Genomic DNA, 22,578 nt, shown 5'->3' with positions numbered 1-22,578 from the left:
TCAGCGAGAGAGACTTGCTACTTCCTTTTGATGTAGTGAAGAGAGATTAGAAAGAATGTTGCATTGATCAAAAAAACTGGGTACATATGAAATATCTCTTTAAACAGGATTCACAGTGTTTTCTCTTCCCATGTGAGCCCAACATACTTTAAAGCACTGCACAAGGGGTGCATCTATACAATAAAATTAATGCAATTTGGCACTGCTTTAACTGTCACGGCTCAGTGCTATGTAATCATTGTAGTTTGTTAAAAGCCTTCTAAAAATGACAACACCCACAAGTGATATCAAACTGCATTACATCTGTAACATAGATGCACCAAATGACAGATATTGTATTGCTTGTCTTTTGTTTCCACTTGAATTCCAGACAAACCATCCGTTTTTAAAGATTTTTTAATGTGTTAAAGCTCTACATAGAATCATAGAATCATAGAGTTGGAAGAGACCACATGGGCCATCTAGTCCAACCCCCTGCTAAGAAGCAGGAAATCGCATTCAAAGCACCCCCGACAGATGGCCATCCAGCCTCTGCTTAAAAGCCTCCAAGGAAGGAGCCTCCACCACAGCCCCGGGGAGAGAGTTCCACTGTCGAACAGCTCTCACAGTGAGGAAGTTCTTCCTGATGTTCAGGTGGAATCTCCTTTCCTGTATTTTGAAGCCATTGTTCCGTGTCCTAGTCTGCAGGGCAGCAGAAAACAAGCTTGCTCCCTCTTCCCTATGACTTCCCTTCACATATTTGTACATGGCTATCATGTCTCCTCTCAGCCTTCTCTTCTGCAGGCTAAACATGCCCAGCTCTTTAAGCCGCTCCTCATAGGGCTTGTTCTCCAGACCCTTAATCATTTTAGTCGCCCTCCTCTGGACGCTTTCCAGCTTGTCAACATCTCCCTTCAACTGTGGTGCCCAAAATTGGACACAGTATTCCAGGTGTGGTCTGACCAAGGCAGAATAGAGGGGGAGCATAACTTCCCTGGATCTAGACGCTATTCCCCTATTGATGCAGGCCAGAATCCCATTGGCTTTTTTAGCAGCCGCATCACATTGTTGGCTCATGTTTAACTTGTTGTCCACGAGGACTCCAAGGTCTTTTTCGCACACACTGCTGTCAAGCCAGGCGTCCCCCATTCTGTATCTTTGATTTCCATTTTTTCTGCCGAAGTGAAGTATCTTGCATTTGTCCCTGTTGAACTTCATTTTGTTAGTTTTGGCCCATCTCTCTAGTCTGTCAAGATCGTTTTGAATTCTGCTCCTGTCTTCTGGAGTGTTAGCTATCCCTCCCAGTTTTGTGTCGTCTGCAAACTTGATGATCGTGCCTTCTAACCCTTCGTCTAAGTCGTTAATAAAGATGTTGAACAGAACCGGGCCCAGGACGGAGCCCTGCGGCACTCCACTTGTCACTTCTTTCCATGATGAAGATGACGCATTGGTGAGCACCCTTTGGGTTCGTTCGCTTAGCCAATTACAGATCCACCTAACCGTAGTTTTGTCTAGCCCACATTTTACTAGTTTGTTTGCCAGAAGGTCGTGGGGGACTTTGTCGAAGGCCTTACTGAAATCCAGGTACACTACATCCACAGCATTCCCTGTATCGACCCAACTCGTAACTCTATCGAAAAAAGAGATCAGATTAGTCTGGCATGACTTGTTTTTGGTAAATCCGTGTTGACTATTAGCAATGACCGCATTTGTTTCTAAGTGTTCGCAGACCACTTCCTTAATGATCTTTTCCAGAATTTTGCCTGGTATTGATGTGAGGCTGACCGGACGGTAATTGTTTGGGTCGTTCTTTTTTCCCTTCTTGAAGATAGGGACCACATTCGCCCTCCTCCAATCTGCTGGGACTTCTCCCGTTCTCCAAGAACTCTCGAAGATAATTGCCAGTGGTTCTGAAATAACTTCCGCTAGTTCCTTCAATACTCTTGGGTGTAGCTGATCTGGCCCTAGGGACTTGAATTCGTTTAGAGAGCCCAAGTGTTCCTGGACAACTTGTTTCCCTATTTGGGGTTGGATTTCCCCCAATCCTTCGTCCATTCCGTGTTGCTGAGGTTGAAGATGGCTTTCTTTTTCTGAGAAGACCGAGGCAAAGAAGGCATTAAGTAGTCCATTCCGTGTTGCTGAGGTTGAAGATGGCTTTCTTTTTCTGAGAAGACCGAGGCAAAGAAGGCATTAAGTAGTTCTGCCTAAACATTTATTCATGTAAACCAATGATTAGAAACATCTCTGATTTTTTACTCCTCCAACTTCCATCATCCTCACCCAGCACAGTCAATAATAAGGGATGAGGGAGTTGCAGTTCGAAGTATCTGGGGAAGGCAAACACTTTCCACTTCTGATGTCAACATTTGTTTGTTTCATTCATTTTCTCCAAAAGCCACAATCAAGTTGAAAATGTACATAGTCTGACTCAGAATCCACTTATTCACCAGAATTCTGTTATTACTGTTTTTATTTTTATATAAGCACTAGATTTTGTTCAGGGTATCACTTGATCTTAGCATGTGATTGAACAAAACATTTTTTTTAATATTGGGAGCATCCCTTATCCAGAATTCTAAATCTGATATACTCCAAAATCCAAAACTCCACACAGGCAACTAAAATATTGATGGTTCAATGTACACAAAAAAATTATTACAATCATTGTGTATAAAATTATCTACAGGCTATGTGTATAAGGTATATTTGAAACAAAAAGGAATGTCATGTTTAGACTTGAGTTTAAACGCATTATGTACATATATGCAGATACAAGTATTCCAAAATCTGAAAAGTCTGGAATCCAAAACACTTCTGGTCTCAAGCATTTCTAATAAAGAGTTACTCAATGTATATCTGAATTATTAATACAGTTATTATATTTTTTTCTGAATTGAGAGTATTCTGCGGCTCTCAGGAAGAAGTAAATCTAGCTGCAAACCCACATGTGAAATTACTTCAAATACAATAGGAGACTGAAGTAGATCAGAAGTTAGTATCCATGCTCAACCAACACACATAAAATCTGGAGGGAAACAGGAGCTCACGTTTTCCTTAAGGAGGTACACATACATACAAAAGGCTGAGTGTAACTGTAGTTAGGAACCTGGCCAATTTTATTTGGCCTGGGGACACATGTACATGCTTTCCTGCTCATGTTTTCTCTCTTTTCTCTCTTCCCGGCTCCATACACACATAGACACACGACTGTACCAAGAGCACACAGGCAAACATTCATACGCTCACCATCTCTTTCGAAGGAGAGTGCCAGCTTGGTTGGAAAGTTAAATAACGGAAGAGGAAAGTTCTGTAACACCTTGGCGTCTGTTAGCAGACCTGAGCTAAACATATACACCAATCCTTTCCACTACATCTAACTATAGTGCACAGGTCCAGCAACTGTAAACACAAATCATCTCACAACAGCTCCTCTGTAATTAACATTTAAAAAAAACATGTCATAAGCATCTGAGTGCCTACATTTTTAGACACAGCATTGAGATACACTAATTCAAAACAATGGGATGTAGCTGGTTTTCTAACGCCTGTCAACAGGAAAGTTCACAAGTGCCAGGTTGATACCACATGCTTTTCCTTGGGAGCCCTTTCTACTCAATTCTAAAATCATGAGTTAATTTTATTTGAAATGCAAGATACTTCACTTCAGCAGAAAAAATAAAATGCAAAGATACAGAATGGGGGACGCCTGGCTCAACAGCAGTACGTGTGAAAAAGATCTTGGAGACCTTGTGGACAACAAGTTAAACATGAGCCTACAATGTGATGCAGCAGCGAAAAAAGCCAACGAGATTCTGGCCTGCATAAATAGGGGTATAGCATCTAGATCCGGGGAAGTCATGCTCCCCCTCTATTCTGCCTTGGTCAGACCACACCTGGAATACTGTGTCCAATTCTGGGCACCACAGTTGAAGGGAGATGTTGACAAGCTAGAAAGCGTCCAGAAGAGGGCGACTAAAATGATCAACGGTCTGGAGAACAAGCCCTATGAGGAGCGGCTTAAAGAGCTGGGTATGTTTAGCCTGCAGAAGAGAAGGCTGAGAGGAGACATGATAGCCATATACAAATATGTGAAAGGAAGTCATAGGGAGGAGGGAGCAAGCTTGTTTTCTGCTGCTCTGGAGACTAGGACGCGGAACAATGGCTTCAAACTACAGGAAAGGAGATTCAACAGGAAGAACTTCCTCACTGTGAGAGCTGTTCGGCAGTGGAACTCTCTTCCCCGGACTGTGGTGGAGGCTCCTTCTTTGGAGGCTTTTAAGCAGAGGCTGGATCGCCATCTGTCGGGGGTGCTTTGAATGAGATTTTCCTGCTTCTTGCAGGGGGTTCGACTGGATGGACCATGAGGTCTCTTCCAACTCTACGATTCTATGATTCTATGAACGACAAGGAAAATGCACCCAGACCATGGACAAAGGCTCTCCGTTATCATCATCTTTTTTTCCTAGTTCAAGGAAACACATAGGACATATATTAAGTCAAGAGCTACTGTCTAAGCAACACTAAGAAGCGACAGAATTTCCTGAAATATGATAGATCTCTTGAAGGGACTATATGTTAGATGATAAGGCACATGTTGTGGAGCCATATGGTCTCTCTGCCCACCCCCACCCCTCATGTTGTGCACAATTACAAGCAGTTATGACTGGGAAACAAGGAGAGAGTACACTTTGCAGACAGTGCCCTAACATAACAGCAGATTCAACTCAACTTCCAAAAGCCAAGGGCACCAAGATAGAGCACACAATAAGGGTGAGCAAAGGATGGCAGGGAAGAATACATGTTACAAAATACAGTTGGCCCTCCACATTTGCAGGTTTAATGTATGTGCATTTGATTAAAATGTTATAGAGTAGAGTCTCACTTATCCAAGCTAAACGGGCCGGCAGAAAATTGGATAAGCAAATATCTTGGATAATACGGAGGGATTAAGGAAAAGCCTATTAAACATCAAATTAGGTTATGATTTTACAAATTAAGCACCAAAACATCATGTTATACAACAAATTTGACAGAAAAAGTAGTTCAATACGCAGTAATGTTATGTTGTAATTACTGTATTTACGAATTTAGCACCAAAATATCACGATATATTGAAAACATTGACTACAAAATTGCTTGGATAATCCAGAGGCTTGGATAAGTGAGACTCTTCTGTAGGTCCTCCAGTATGATTCTATGGTCAGTTTCCAAGCAGAAGTTGACCACAGGGGCATGCTAGAAGACCCTAAAAACTACCAGAGAGCGGTTTTCTTAGGTAAAAATAGTAATTATTGTATGCACAATTTTTCACTTTCACAGAGGTCCTGTCCTCCTACTCCCAGTAAATGCAAAGGTCCGACTCTAAAGCTGCCTCTCTTAAGTCTTTCCCACCATCACTGATTCTTTTGTAACATGTACATGACAACAACATATGTGACGATGGTTGGATCAAAACTTCATTGTTGTGAGCAACTGGATATTGGGAACAGCATGATACACATACCAAATGTATCATATCAAAGATGAAAGAGAGAGAGAGAATCTGCAACTAAAACTTTTGCATTGCTTCATATGATTTAGTTCTCGTTTGCCTTCAAATTGTTTGTAACCTATGACAGTTGTACGATGAACCATTCACCAGGTTGTTTTGGGGTTTTTTTGGCAAGATTTGTTCAGATGGGGCTTGCATTTGCCACCTTCTGAGACTTAGAGATCATGACTTGACAAAGGTCGCCCAGCACCAAGTGCGGATTCAAATCCAGAATTCCAGAGTCACAATCCAACACTGAAACAACTACAACATGCTGGCTTTCTAATGTAGTTACTAACAAATATTACAAATGCAGCAGCTGGGACTAAAACCTTCAGCTCTGCATCTCATTTTCATACAAACTACTACCAATTCCTTTTGCCAAAAAGCTCAGCTGCCTCAAGCGAATCAAACACAGGGGAAAGCAGATGGATAGTGGTCCTCCTTCGCCTCATCCTAGCAACAAGTCTGGCTCCCTACATAACATGCATGTTGCCCTTTGTTTATCATGTCAGGCATCTAGAGACCTTTCCCTGGTGTCAAAGTCCAGACATGTGGTTAGCGTGGCATCTCAAGGAACAATTTCTTCTTGAAAGAAGACTATTTCTCCAAAATAAAAAAGATAATCTCTATTATACACTATCTGAGTACATGAACTGCTACACCAAGGATCTAAATTAACATCTAAACTAGTTTTGAAAAGACATAATAGGACCCAATAAACACCTTTAATATTTATGCAGCTACTCTGTAGTAAACATCGTAGTCTGTTAATTAACCTTTCCCTGATATATCTACCACCAACGCACCTCTTTGCAAAATATCCACATGATCCGCAATCTGTTTTTCATACAGAAAGATGCAAATAATTTCTTCAACATTACTCAGTGAAGATATACCAGAAACACCCCCACCTTTCCAACTTCTCTTTGAACACATCTTCACTACTAACAGCCACTCACTTCTGCTTTGCAACTACCTGCTGTACTAGTTAATCCAGAGGTGGTCAACCTGTGGCCCTCGGGATGCATGCTACCCTTGGCCTAATATTTCTTTTAAAATAATCAACTGATCATTTCATGCTTTTCTCTGGAACAAGGCAGCTCAGTGTGATAAGGAAGAAAAGAGGGCTGCAGATGTAAAAGATGAGAAGTACAAAAGTAGAATGGCCTTACCCTGATCCTATTCACCATTGACATATGATCATCAAGTGAATAAGTCAGAAACAACTTGAAGGCACATAATGACAACACTAGACCAGGCTTGTCCAACCCATTGCCCACGGGCCACATGTAGCCCAAGATAGCTACCCTGTTTCCCCTAAAATAAGACATCCCCAGAAATAAGACCTACTAGAGGTTTTGCTGAATTGCTAAATATAAGACCTCCCCTGAAAATAAGATCTAGCAAAGTTTGTGTTTGGAAGCATGCTCGCCGAACAAAACACCAGAGTATGCAGGATTGGTAAATTTACGTATCATAAAGTGTTGTACATGGAAATATTGGTAGTAACAAGAAATTCTTGATAGGGTTCACAGTTTGTCTGGTTATGCTGGTTTATGATGACAACTACTGTACAGTATATAATAAATGTTCATTTTTTTGTTCAACAATAAATGTGAACTCTTCTTCATGGAAAAATAAGACATCCCCTGAAAATAAGACCTAGTGCATCTTTGGGAGCAAAAATTAATATAAGACACTGTCTTATTTTCGGGGAAACACAGTATGAATGCAGCCCATTACAAACATCGTTATTTTGCTTAAAACATGTGAGATTTATTCATGAGATTTTTTGTAACTCAATTGCACAGTTCTTGGGCACAAACTTTGTAGACAACAGCAGAATGGAATGGAATAACCAGAGTGTGCTATGTCCACACATATTGGACTATGACCTATAATTAACAACATAATTGCAAATAATTCAGCCAGAAGACCTACTTGATGATTTTGAAAGACCCTCTGAACAGGGTGGAACATACTGGCACTATTATGCAAGGGGTTATTTAGGTCATTTGTGGTAATGAATATTGTAAAAATTAGGCACAGTCCTTTTTTTCCTTTTTTTCTTAGTGTTAGTGTATTTTATGTGTAGTCCAAGACAATTCTTCCTCTTCCAATATGGCCCAGCGAAACCAAAATGTTGGACAACGCTGCTGCAGATAATAGCCAGTAGAGTCTGTGATACTATTTTTTCAATGTAGCAGAATTCGAATTACCTTTGTCTACTGGTAAAAAGAACTGTGTCCTTTGAATATGAACTGTACATCACTCACTTATTTGGCTCCATTACTTCTCCACTATATCCACATCTATTAGCAGGATAGTGTAGACTGGCTGAATATTTTGTGTACAACATACAGCATGTCCTTGGTATCAATTAGGAGTTGGTTCCAGGACAACCTGCAGATCCCAAAATCCATTGATGTTCAAGTTATACAATGGAATAATAAAATATTATGCTTAAATAAAATGGCTTTTTAGCATATTTAAAAATATTTTCAAGCTGTGGATGGTCCAATTCATGGGTACAGAATGCATGAATTCTATATAAACCAAAATGCTGATCACTTCCTTGGCAGAATAATGCATACAAAATACAGTAGAGTCTCACTTATCCGAGCTAAACGGGCCGGCAGAAGCTTGGATAAGCGAATAACTTGGATGATAAGGAAGGATTAAGGAAAAGCCTATTAAACATCAAATTAGGTTATGATTTTACAAATTAAGCACCAAAACATCATGTTATACAACAAATTTGACAGAAAAAGTAGTTCAATACGCAGTAATGTTATGTTGTAATTACCGTATTTACGAATTTAGCACCAAAATATCACAATATATTGAAAACATTGACTACAAAAATGGCTTGGATTATCCAGAGGCTTGGATAAGCGAGGCTTGGATTAGTGAGACTCTACTGTACTTAAATTTGGAGACTCAAATGCAGGAAGAATGAAAGTAAAATAATATACGTAGACACACCAACACTGGAGAAGCCAAAGTAACCCAAAGTCAGTTTCAAATATACTGTAGTTGGGTATGCTTGCATTTAACCACATGGACATAGATAACAACAATTGCTCTGCCAAAAGCATATTCTCAAAGAATCCAGGCATGAAATATGAAAATAGCATGCCAGTTAGGAAAGGCGCACATGAATATGAATCACAGCTTTAAAACTCATGCATTGGGGAGTGGGGAAGAAACCTTCTGCTGTAGCCATTATATTTTTTTTTAAAAAAAGAGAGCAATAAATGTGGATGTGTAAGTCCTTTTCATAAACGACATGGCATGAGCATGTTTTGTACTTGGACATAGAACCTTGAGGGCAAACATTGGGACCACACATTGAAATGCCAGAGACTCAATACATTGCTGAAAAAGCTGTGCTCAAAAACCACTGGACATAGGAAATGTTGATACCATGTGACAGCCAGATCTATGTCTCTTTTGGCTCACTGGGCACTATGGCTCTACCATGTTTATATAGCTCTATGGCCTGTTATGGTCCCTTTGACAGCCAAGCTAGTTAATGGAAAAAGAGGATATCATCCTTAATTGGGTATGGAAGCATAACTCTTGCAGGCTATGTTTTTACTCATTGGCTGGATCTACACGGCCATATAATACCATTATTTGGGTTTACACAGCAGATTCAAACTTCATTATATGACATTGTAGATCCAGCCATTGCTTTGTTTTTAAATGTTTTCATACTACCTTAAATTTGTGCTACATAATTGTTTTATTTACCCTTTTTAGGATTCATTTTAGCCATAATGTGTTTTTGAACTTATACCTTGGGTTGGCATAAAGATAATATATGTATAAACATATAGGTGTGCTGAAAAGATAGCTCCCAAACATCCTATTTACCTAAAGGCAGGAACTAATTAGCACCTAAGGCCAGAAAGAATTAAAGGGCATCAGGCAGAGAACCTTTTATAAATTACAAGGCACATGATTCTCATCCTCCCAAACATGGTATATGGGAACAAATCGTCTTGCTGCTTACCTTAAAGTCATTTTCAACTTATGGTAGCCCTAAGGAGACCTTATCACTGGAGTTTCTTGGAAAAATTATTCATAGTAGGTTTGCAAAGAGTTTGTGGTTTGCCCAGATTCATCCAATGGGTTTCCATGGCTGACCACAGGTTCAAATCCTAATTTCCAGAGTCACAAGCTGGATATACCCTGTCTTATAATACTGTTTAGAACTGCATTATATAGAGTGTGTTGTAGGCCCATATAATGCAGTGTAATATGGCAGTGTAAATCCAGTCCCAATCCAACATTCGAACCACTACATCACTGCATCACTTTAAAATAGTCAGCCCTCTATACCTTTGGAAAAAAAAAAATTAATTTGTCCGTTACCCACTTTTGTGGGGGGCCTGAAGCTCTAAACTCAGCAAATGTAGAGGGCGGACTATATCTAAGTACAGTAATGATTACTAAAATCTCAAAAGGCAGAAAATTATTGAAACAATATTTTGATATATTCCAAAGCCATATATTTTCTTCCTGCCTCTCCTCCACATGATCACTAAAATCAGAATGAAGTGGTCTTTAAAAGCAACCAAAACACCTGAAGAAAATAAGACCAAAAAAGTAACAAATTTTTAAAGCTCCAGAGTTGATGTTGTTGTTGTTGTTGTTGTATGTCTTTAAGTCATTTGCAACTCATCATGATTCTAAAGTGAAAGTATCATGAGGTTTTATTGGCAAGATTGGTTGAAAGGGGGTTTGCCCTTGACTTTCTCTGACAGTGCCTCTACACTGTAGAATTAATGCTATTTGTCACCAAATTAACTGCCATGGCTAAATGCTAAAGAATCCTAGGAATTATAGTTTCACAAGGGTGCCATATATAATATATAATATAGTTTTAGAATACAGTTTAACTACATTATATAGCAATGTAGACTCATATAATACAGTTCAATGCAGTTACAAGTGTATTCTGAAACTACATTATTATGGCAGCATAGGTAGGATCAATATCTTTAGTCTTTTCTGCTGCCTCACCAAGGTACAGGTCCCAGGATTCTACAGCATTGAGCCAGAGGTGATCAAAGTGATGTCAAACCGCATTAATTCTACAGTGTAGATGCATTCTGAGAGAGCATGACCTGCCAAGGTTACCTACCAGGCTTCTATGACTACGTGGGGATTCAAAAGCAATCACAAAATTGACCATTTTTTCAGTGAAGAATCTGGACTACTTGGGGCAAATTTTTGTTTTTTAAAGCAGAGTATGAATGTATATATGTGTGTGTGTATATGCATATACATGTACACACACATCCTTGGTACTGAGTAAGGGAAGCTGTGCATGAAAATGATGGCAGCTGTGAACAATGCAGAGAAACACCCATCCTCCACCAATGCACATCACCCTTCATGGTACAGAGAGTTCAAATGTTCTGTTTTGGTCCAGGCAACAGGGCTGTTGGGAGAGAGGATGCAAGGACTGAACCAACAAGCCTGGGGAGAAAACGTGGTCACACATATACGCACAACCCTCTGCCAGCTTTATCAACAGAAAACAGGGCAGAAAAGAGATGCAGAAGAACTGAGCAGAGCATCCCTTCCCCCAGCCCTTTCATAAAAGCCTCTGAAAAATCAGAACTGACAACTCGGAAGCTGAAGTCAACCCTGCGATGAGCCCAGCTGGGAAACTGGGGAAGGGAGAGAAAAACAATGGAAGGGGATTCTTTTCCTTTTTACCACTGTGTGTAATAATACTGCACCAGGATGGGATGTACAAGTGGATGGGCTGCCTGGAGGAGGAAGGCAGTACTGGAAGGCCTATCACCCCCTTGAGTTCTTGAAGCAGAAGGTGAAGGAGGGAGGAAAAAACAGCCAGCGTAATTGCACTAACAAATATATGTCAGAAGTTCAGGAGTCTGTAGTCAAATTTATAACTGGCTTTTAGTTTCAACACAGGTAGCCAAAAATCTCTTTAATCCATAGGTAAAGGTAAAGGTTTTCCCCTGACGTTAAATCCAGTCGTGACCGACTCTGGGGGTTGGTGCTCATCTCCATTTCTAAGCCGAGGAGCCGGTGTTGTCCGTAGACACCTCCAAGGTCATGTGGCTGGCATGACTGCATGGAGCACCGTTACCTTCCCGCCGGAGCGGTACTTATTGATCTACTCACATTTGCATGTTTTCGAACTGCTAGGTTGGCAGGAGCTTTAATCCATAGGCACAAAGAAAACAAGTTATTTATATATTTTTTTCACTCGCATGCATTTCATCAACTGCCTAGAATGTCATTGATTATGCAAATTTCAACAAAAGCGTAATGCCACACTGAGTAATGCCAGAAGGGATGGATATATTGATCACCTTATAAATAAATGATAAATAACGAAATTGCTGTGACTCAGAGATGGAAACCTGCCATGTGTTTCTACAGAGAAGCTATGATGGAAACCTGTTGTCTCTAAAGCCTAGCCGCCACAGTTCAGTAGTGAAATATCTCTGCCCCACATTTTGGACATCAGTATTTATCAATTACAGAAGAGCTGCTGTTAGGTTTTTCTCCACTTCAGGTAAGGGGAACATCCCACCTCATATCAACACTTGTCTATAACTGATAAATGTGCCGGAATGAAAAATCATGTTTAGTCCACGTTTGACTAGCCCACACACTGCTTTGCCACAAAAAGAAAGTATGCCATGCAGATGAAAAATAAAAAACAAGTAGTGTACTCAGTGTAATTCAGAACAACATATTTACAATCATGTGATAGGTGGCATCAACTCACTTAATGTCCTTTTATGAGAGATTTAAAATGGTCTTTCTCTGTCCATGTGGAGAATCTCCCTCCAGCAGCCCATGAAGCAAGAGCACACTTCAAAATCTGTGTCTCTGCTTCTTTCTTACTCTCTCTCTGAGCACCTGCATAGTTCAAGCCTGAAAAATGTGACAGTATCCAAAAGTCCCAGGATCATCCAACTCCCCAGGCATGGCCCAGCCAATCAGCTTCATGCATCTTATTTTACAGTTGACACACACACATTAACTGGTTTCGTACATGCTCCCACAATAAGAACTGGAGGACCACATTTCAAATACCTGCTCTGAAAGTCCATTGCCAGCCTAAAATATTTTATTGCATTAAGCTGTCTCTACGAAAATGGTCCAAGGCCATAACAGCCAAAGTTACCCATTATTCTGACACCTGAGACAGGAAATGTCACATTTTGGTAAATATACAATAATTACGTATAAGTTAAGTAACATATTTGCTATACTTACACAACATGTAAAATCAGCTTCCTTAGGTAGCCATGTCACCCTAACTGATGTTGTATGGCTGCATCTACATGGTAAAATTAACTGCCATGGCTCAATGCTATGGAATTGTGGAAGTAGCAGTTTTACAAGGTCCTCAGCCGTTTCTGATTAAGCATGCTGATGCTTTACTAAACTACAAATCCTATAGCACTGAGCCTTAGCAGTTAAAGTTGGCTTTTATTCTACAGTGCTGATGCCTACCACAAACTACTAGTGCAGACTATCTAAGGTAGTGATTGGAAATTGATTTTATGGAAGAAAAATGTGTTTTTTCTACTGAAAAAAATTATCCCCAGGCTGTACCCTCTTTTAGGCATTGAATATTTGCCATTTTTGTTATTCCCTGGAAATTGACCAAAGTCCCCCTGGGGAGAGAGGGCAGGTTATAAATAAAGTGTTATGATGATGATGATGATGATGATGATGATGATGATTATCATCATCATCCACATTGCCATATAATGCAGTTTCAGTATGCAGATTAACTGGATTATATGGCAATATAAACTCATATAATCCAGTTCAATGCAATTAATCTGCATTCTGAAATTGAATTATATGGCAATGTAGATACAACCTCAGTGCAATAGTTTTGTCCGTGATGGTTGCTGTACGGGGCCACCCCAAAACAGCGAAAAAGAAACCAAAAGTGATGTTCAGCATCACCAGAACTTCATTGTCATTTAATTTTCAGCCTGATGGAGGTCTGGAGAAGCCAAAACTGCCGTCACTCTGAAGAAAGATAGAAGTTGATAATTTTAGATCCTATTTTTACTTGTGCAAAACAAGGGGCGGAAAAACTATATAGTCACATCTGTGATACATGCAACTGAACATATTTGCTTCCCCTCTGCTCAACATTCATCCACTACAAACTGCTTCTGCTTCTCTGATAAATTAGAGCAAAATGAAACTCAAAACTTTGTTCACTTGATTTTTTTAAGGACACTGCCCATATACATTCCACATTTAAAACTCACAGCACCATCATAACAAGTATAAGATGTAGTTCATTTATGTTGCTGGATACTGAATACATCTATCTTGGAATAAGCAGTATAAATAAAAAATGAATTCCTACAGACCTAATGATCAAAATGCTAAGTTTCCCTTACATCCACATTAATAACCTTTGCTATCTTTACCAGGCTTTGAGGTTGTTTAGACATATTGGAGCCGGTTCCCATCTGTGAAATGTTGGGAAAGCATGTATCTGGTAGTGGCTACATATTTTAAAAGAAGCAAAACCATTGTAAAACAGTCCCAGTCTCTGGTAGAACCCAACATGTTTATGCAGGTTCACCAGGTGACCATGCAGACTCCTATCTCATTATGATCATTTAGTTGCTATCTGAGATATGCAGTTAATACATACCCTCCAACATTACAGATTATTAGGCGAGGAACCATCCTTCAAATCAATTTATCTTTCTAGTTTTAGAAGAGGGTGTAGTAGGACCTCTGGAAGTGAAAAATGCAGCCTAGTAGTAGACAGACAAAGCCCTGTCCTAAGGTCAAGTAAGGAATGCTGCAACTTTAACCCTGCTGATTCTGGGGAAGCACACAAACAAGAAGCAGGTAAATATCATAATCTAGCATCAGTGCCTCCAAGATAAGGGGCAGAGATCAAAAGCAAAGTCTTGATACTGATCATAGCAAATTATGTTTTGTCTTTATTAAATGACATCATAACATACCTTCCCCGCAATAAAATTCAGTGTAATTTGAAAAACATTTTTTGCAGAAACAATATTAGGAATTACTATTATTATTATTATTCACATATCTCCTCCCTCTCACTGTCTTCCCTGCCCCTTTCTAGAGTACTTTAATGGAGAACAGAAACTATGAGCAGGGCAAAGCTCAAAACAGAGATAAGGGGGAAAAATTTGGGTTTTTCCATCTCCATTCCAGCAAGGTTTTTAGTTCAGTAGGGTAACACAAATTAGAACATTATTTATTTATTTATTTATTTATTTACTTGCTTGTTGGATTTATACCCTTCCTTTCTCCTAGACTGGCTTATAATGATTTATTAACAGACCATAAAAACCATTATATAGCCAAAACATATTTATATTTCCAAAAAAAAGATGAATAAATAGAAATATAATAAACACTTCCCTTTCAAATAAATTTTTCAGTGGGATAGAGAAAATGTAATGTCATAGCATTGTTTCATAAACTTTTGGATTTCTGAGCACAGAGGTGGAAAGTTAATGCAAAAGCGCCAACACATTCTGTCAATAGTGTCTATATTGAATATGCAGCATCTATGCTTTGTATGTTATTTCTAACTGGCTGTTCAATTTATATTATGCTATTGTACTAAAATCGTTACTACAATGAAGGTGAAGCTCTTGTCTGTATTATTCCCCACTACCAACTTTGTCCCCCTTGTGAGCTTAGAAGAGAATGAAAGAGCACCAATCCAACGGAGAATTCATAAGATTAAAAAAACTATACATCAAACAATAAGGGTTGAGGTAGGAATCTTTATTATTTTTTTAAAAAAAAATCATAATCTGGACTTAAGATATCCTAATTGTTGAGAGTTTACATATACATTCATAACCAGACAATGACCCCCAAAACCTACTTTTGCAACTTGGCAATGCCCCAGTCAGTGCTTTAAATACACTGTGGTTGGCGAGCTGCCAAGTTAGGTTTTTCAGGAGGGGTAATGTCTGTTCTAATTATAATGATGCAGAGTAATTGTCATAGTTATGATGACAATGCGGGGGCAATATTAAAAAAAATACAGCAAGTATAGTTCTCTGATTCTGGGTCAGAAATCTTTTGGAGAATCAGACAGTTCAATTGCTATACTGTTCAGATTCTCCTGCGTCTCTGGAGGCTGTTGTTCAGCTTCTCTGATCCTTTCTTTCTCCAGCAATCTCTATTATTTCTTTCCATTTCTAAAGATGCATTCTCTGAAAAAAAAAAGAGGGGGAAAATCTAAGACAACACTGGAAAAAAGGCCCTTCACATTTGCCCCAGAGACAAAACGCAAAACATGTCCTTCCTCATTATATGAAAACCAAAATTAACCTAGCATGCAAAGGGGAAGATTACTACTCTGAGCTATTCTTACCTTAAAATGTTGCTCCACTGAGTCGTCTTGAGTTTCTTTTTGAGGCAACAGCCATTAGTATTGAGTGACAGTACTTTTCCAGCAGGGGTCCATTCACATTGCACAAACATAGTGCTATGATTCTATTTTAGCTGCCAAGGTTCCATCACACAGAATTTTGGGATTTGTAGTACAGGGAGGGGCATTAGAATTATCTATGTAACTGGCTAAACTAAAAAGTCCAGGATTTCATAAGACGGAACCATAGCAATTTAATGTGGAATTATAGCACTATAATTGTGAATGTTCTCCTGATTTTTCCCCTTTCTGGTTATAAGAGTTGCGACTTTGCCCCTGCCATGCTGAAGAATTGCATTTTTCAATCCAGGGAGTGAAAGGTTTCTTAATCTCTAGTCTTATGTCTGGAACAACAACAGCAACAATATCTGGAATAAACAAATTAATACAGCAGTTAATTTTTCAACTGAAATAAGTCAAGATATTTTTCATTTAATTTTTTTCTATCTGAAGAAAAACACATGCTACTACAACCTAGTCATTTACTATTTTTAAACTTACCTATATCTGTGTGCACTTATTTAAAAAACCTAATGTTGACATTAATAAATAAACATTTGTGGATCATGTGAATTATTATGTTGTATTGTGTTAAATGCTTTTAATTGTTTTCATTATATTTTATAACTCTATTTTAAATGTTTGTGTACACTGATTTTGGAGGTATTGAATTGAGTTCCCTTTGGGGTTGAGAAAAGCGGAGTAGAAGTATCGTAAATAAATAAAATAATAAATATACCATGTATAATTTTCTCACTGACTGTTAATATTTTATTCCCCACTTGGACAGTGTGGGCTCTTTTTGCAATAATCATTCTTGGGCCAAAATTCTCCAACAAAATAATATTTTGATAATAATCAAAGCAATTAATTATTTTGAGCAATTTTATTTTAACTCTCATGCTGACATATTGATCTCCAGGTGTATTTTTTTAACATGCTAGTCGATACACCTACAAATATTTTAGAAATCAACCATACTGTGTACAAAATTATAAAGTCAGACCTCCATATCTATGGATTCTGTAGCCATGGATTCCAGAATCTGTAACTTAAAGATGGGGTTTTTTAAATCAAAAATATTTTGAGTAATTAAAAAAGCAAACCCTGATTTTGTTATTTTATATAAGGGACATCATTTTACTACATCCATTGTATACAATGCTACTTGAGCACTCATATATTTTGTTATTCATGCAGGTCCTGGGACCAAAACCCAGCAGATCCTAAGAGCCCACTGATCTTCCTTTTTATTAATTCTGTTCTTTTTTGCTCTAACCACCTTTGCCCCCCTCCCCTCCACCCACTCTTCATCCTCCCTCTTTTCCTGTTTCTTTAGACTCTCTGAAATTCATACCTCTTTGACAGTCCTCTTCTTCCACACTGTCAGCAATGTTCATGTCATCATCACTTTCCATCTTTAGTGTCCTGATGCCCCATTCTCCACTGTTTTCCACTGAGTGTCTCTACATGTAACAGACACTTTTTCTCCACTGGAAACGAACATTCTGTCTTTTTGTTCCTCTTTCATCATCTGTATCTTCCTCTCTCTTCTTTCATTGAGATCTATCAGCTTTCCATCCATTTCACTTTCTTTCTCACATTATAGCTTCCTTCTCATTTGCTGCATCATGAAGCAGACAGCCAGGTGCCACCTCTTCTTTCCATTTGTCCTGTCCCTCCCATTAATATTTGCTGCCACCACAGCTACCTGCCCCAGACTAAAGTTTTAGTGAGGATGACAAGGGTGATAATGAAATGTGGGGGGAAAACATAGCAAATAAAATGGCACACTTCCACACATTTCAGTGCCAAGAATACATCCTCAAAATTGTTGAATGTTATTGGGAGAAAAAATATGTTAACATCTGAGATTGTATCAGATATGTAGCCAATATGTTGTGGTTAAAATCTGCTTTCCAATATGACCCTTGAAATCCACCTTAAAATCCAGACAGTTGCGCTGAGGTTACAGACCTGAAAGAGGGTTTAGTCCTTTCATTACTGAGCAGAAATGTGCAAAGGATGGCAGCTGGATCCCATAGGAGTCCCTGATGTCGCACTGCCACTCACTGACTGTCAACTGGCATAAATATGAATGTAGTTGGTCTTTACATTTATGTGTTTGACTTTTGCAGATTTGATTATTCACAGATTTTATTACAATGCCCTCTAGGAATCTCTAGATCACGGATCCCATAGGCCAGATGCAGCCCTCCAAGGCCATTTCCCTGGCCCCATCCTAAATGTTAGACTTAGGGTTGCCCAAAGTCTAAAACGACTTGAAAGCACACAACAACAGCAATCATAATTGACTTGACTATCTCATCAGCTACAAGAAGGTCCACAATTTCCATTGATATACTAATAAGTTTATGTTGGTTAAAACTGTTCTTAGTTTTAAATAATATATTGTTCTTTATTGGTTTGTTTGTTTGGTTGTTGTTTTTTGCACTTCAAACAAGATATATGCATAGGAACTCATTCATTTTTTTCAAGCTGTAGTCCCCCCCCCCCCAAGCCTGCGGGATCGTGATCCAATCCTTTTTTTAAAAAGTTTGAGGACCCTTACTGTAAACTAGTGGATCCCAACCTTTGGGCCTCCAGATGTTTTGCACTTCAACTTCCAGAAATCCCAACCATCTTACCAGTTGTTAGGAACTGTGGAAGCTGAAGTCCAAAACACCTGGAGGCCCAAAAGTTGAGAACCACTGCTCTGGACCACGGAGTCGTGCCAAGGGACCTGCAGACTCCTAGAGAGAACACTTCTCAAGACATTTGTAGATCCTCCAGCATGATTCTCCAGTCAACATCTGGCAGAGATTCCTAGAGAGATGTTCTCTCAGTTAAACAAATATTTGGAGTTTTTCCACATCTGCTGAGATTCTATGCCACTAACTCATGCAGAAGTTGTTCTGATCTTTAAGGAAATGTCCTGCCTGCCAGATATTGTTGAACAGTCATCAGCACTAGTAGCATAGAACAGAATAGAATAGCTTTATTGTCTTTGTGCTCTTGCACAACGTAATTAAATGCCTTCCCCAGCACACATCACAAAACAACACACCCATTCCTCCACACCCCAACCACCATCACATAGCCCCTAATGCCACATCAATGCAAAACCATGGAATTCAACATAGCCACAGCTCTAGTATAAAAGCTGTTTGTCCTTGCTTTTTTCACCCTGTACCATCTGCCAGATGGCAATAATGCATAGAATCATAGAGTTGGAAGACACTTTGTGGGCCATCCAGTCCAAACCCCTGCCAAGAAGCAGGAAAATCACATTCAAAGCACCCCCCAAAAGATGGCTATCCAACCTCTGTTTAAAGGCCTCCAAAGAAGGAGCCTCCACCACACCATATTCAAAAAAAGAATATGTCTGGTAAGAGGGGTCCTTAAGAATGTTCTGAGCTTCCTCAAGGCTACAGGACTTCCAAAGAGAGGAAGTTCTTCCAAAGAGGTGAGAGGGCAAGCAATGATTCTCTGGACGGTAGTAGTGACTCTTTGGAGTGCCTTCCTATTTGCCACTGTGCAGTTACTAAACCATGCACAGTTGCAGTAGGTTAAGACAATCTCTATAACTCAGCAGTAGAAAGTCACCAGCAATTTTTCGTTCAGTTGTTGGTTCCTTAGAAGTCTCAGATAATACAAGCTCTGTTAGGGTCTCTTAACCAATGCTGCCTTACTAGTGTACCAAGTCAAATCCCCCTTAACACTGACACCCAGGAATTTAAAACTGGCCACCCACTTTACTTGGTCTCAATTTATGACCAAGCGCTGGATTTCTGGTCTGTTCTTTCTATAATCCAATACGAAATCCTTGGTCCTATTGATGAAGAAAGGTTCCTTGGCAGTGGAGGAGGAGGGAGCCTTGGTGGCAGGAATAAACCCCGCTGCCAGTGCACATGGAGGAGAAGAGTAAGAGCATGGACAAACCTGAAGGGACTTAGGACAGCTTACATGGGGACAAAGCCCAAAAACAAGAGTACAAATATGTCAACATAAAATACCTTACAGTACAATAAAATACCATATAAAAACATATTAAAACATCATAAAAACATGAATTTCATAACAACCAATCAATAGTTGGGCACAGTGGGTGTGTTCAGAGCTGAGAAGGCTGGGCAGGGCTTGTACAGTATACAGCTGGTAATACAGTTCCAGAGCCGATCGCAAAGACAGGCTGGACCTGAACCATCTAGGGCTTTACAGGTGATAACCAGCACCTTGAATTGGGGTCGGAAACTTATCGGCAGCCAGTGGAGCTGTTTTAATAGGGGGGTTTCCCTCTCTATATAATTCACTTCAATTAGCAATCTGGCCACTGACCGTTGTACCAATTGTGGTTTCCAGGCCATCTTCAAAGGCAGCCCCACATAGAGCGCATTGCAGTAATCCAATATGGGGGTAACTAAGGCGTGGACCACCATGGCCAAGTCAGACTTTTCGAGGTATGGTTGCAACTGGCACACAAGCTTTAACAGTGCGAAGGCCCTCCTGGCCACCACCGACACCTGAGTTTCAAGTGTCAGCGCTGAGTCCAGGAGGACCCTCAAACTGCGGGCCTGTGTCCTCAGAAGGAGTGTAACCCCGTCAAATATAGGTTGCCACCCATTGGCCACACAACTGACCAGGAGGACCTCTGTCTTGTCAGGATTCAATTTCAGCTTGTTAGCCCTCATCCAATCCATCACAACAGCCAGGCCCCGGTCCAGGATTTGGGGGGGCTTCCTTGAAATCAGGTGGAAAGGAGTAGTAGAGTTGGGTGTCACCTGCATAAAGATGGCACCAAATTCCAAAACTCCGGATGACCTCAACCAGCAGTTTCATGTAGATACTAAAAAGCATGGGAGAAAAAATGGAACCTTGCGGGACCCCACAGGTTAAAGGCCAGGGGTCCGAGCAGGTATCTCCCAGCTTCACCAATTGGGCACGACGATCCAGAAAAGAGTGGAGCCACTGCAATGCAGCACCCCCAATACCCATTCCAGAGAGCTGCCCCAGAAGGATACCATGATTGATGGTATCAAAAGCCGCTGAGATGTCCAGGAGAACAAACAGGGACACACTCTCCCGTCAAGCTCTCTGCGGAGGTCATCCACCAAGGTGACCAAAGCCTCTCAACCTCTGAGGATGCCCGTCATAGATGTGGGAGAAACGTCAGGAGGGAATGCTTCTACAACGTGGCCATACAGTCCAGAAGACTCACAACAACCCAGTGATTCCAGCCATATTTTTTTTCGTGTCAGGAGCAACCGGAGTTGCTTCTGGAGTGAGAGAATTGGCCGTCTGCAAGGATGTTGCCCAGGGGACGCCTGGATGTTTTGATGTTTTACCATCCTTGTGGGAGGCTTCTCTCATGTCCCCGCATGGAGCTGGAGCTGATAGAGGGAGCTCATCCGCGCTCTCCCCGGGTGGGATTCGAACCTGGCAGCCTTCAGGTCAGCAACCCAACCTTCAAGTCGTGAGGCTTTTATCCCCTAGGCCACCGGAGGCTCCATTCCAGCCATGAAAGCCTTCGACAACACAACTTCACAACCATTTGGACACCACAACAGGCTGGCCATCTAGAATTGTCGCGACGGTGATATAGGAAACCAAAGACACCGTGAAGGAAGCAGTCCAAGAGAAGAAGCAAGATAGAACAGAGGGCTGGCTGATCTCTCAGAGTCAAAGAGAGGAAGTTGAACAACCGGAACCGAGAAGGGATGTTGCATTACAACCAGCAAACCATTCTGCTATGCTACGCAATCCAAGTGTGTCTCAGTAGGTGAAGTGGAAATGAAGTGCCCTACCGAAAGGGGAGGTGGCAGGGAGTCCCGGGTCCCTCTCCTGGCATGGGGGTCAGAAGAAGACAAGAGCAGATGATCCAATCCTGAAGACCAAGGGGGGAACCAATCCTGGATTTCGGCCACTCCTCACCTCCCCAACCACCACCGGTGGCAGCAATAACAAACAATATTCTCCAGACTGCCAAAACTGGGTCACAATTTATCTAGGTTTCAGGGGCGGCGGAGAAAGAAGAAAGCGTGTCTCTGCAGCCCTGCAATGGAGCACATCTCCCTTCGATCACCATCCTCAGGCTCACCTTTGGATGGGGGTGGCATTCACCTTTCCAGAGGGGAAGAAATATGTGCATAGAGGGGAGAAATGTGTCCCTTATAATAGGTGTGTGGGGAGCCAAAGGTGGGCACCAAGGGCATAAGGCTGAGGCGTAGTGTGGTTTCTGGGCTGTATGGCCAATGTCTTCTATGGCATTTTCTCCTGCATCTGTGGCTGGCATCTTCAGAGGATCAGATGGAGGTAAAGCAATTGGGGTCTATAGGATGAAGGCTGGCTGGATGGCTGACTGAGTGATTGACATCCAGAGGGCTAGGATGTCCAAGCATGTCCTCAATCTCTCTCGCTCTCTTTCAACACACCCCTCTGCGCAATGGCTCTCTGCAAAACCAGGACCCCGCCATGCCTCGCTTCCCAAGGTGAAGCCACCACCCACTTTTATTATTATCATGCTTATGATCATTTGGCAACACAATGCGCCCCTGAGCCCTTGCTGCTTCCCCCGGTCCACACCCCTCTGGCTCCCCCTCCGGAA

General features: G+C 40.7%; 1 protein-coding gene and 1 long non-coding RNA gene across 6 annotated transcripts in view; both read right to left on the bottom strand.

The window, feature by feature from the left end:
* Window positions 1-22,578, bottom strand: part of arhgap4 (Rho GTPase activating protein 4) — a 67,319-nt gene that overhangs the window by 44,337 nt on the left and 404 nt on the right. The window lies entirely within an intron of this gene.
* On the bottom strand, window positions 433-22,578 carry LOC103277755 (RNA-directed DNA polymerase from mobile element jockey). Its single transcript, XR_010003885.1, has 2 exons — window positions 15,918-22,578; window positions 433-15,756 (listed from the first exon to the last, which is right to left on the bottom strand). It is a non-coding gene; the product is annotated as an RNA-directed DNA polymerase from mobile element jockey (long non-coding RNA).

Source organism: Anolis carolinensis, chromosome 2 (assembly GCF_035594765.1).
Source record: "Anolis carolinensis isolate JA03-04 chromosome 2, rAnoCar3.1.pri, whole genome shotgun sequence".
Lineage (NCBI taxonomy): Eukaryota > Metazoa > Chordata > Lepidosauria > Squamata > Dactyloidae > Anolis > Anolis carolinensis.
Note: the sequence above shows the minus strand (reverse complement) of the source record. Positions and strands in the feature narration are given on the sequence as shown.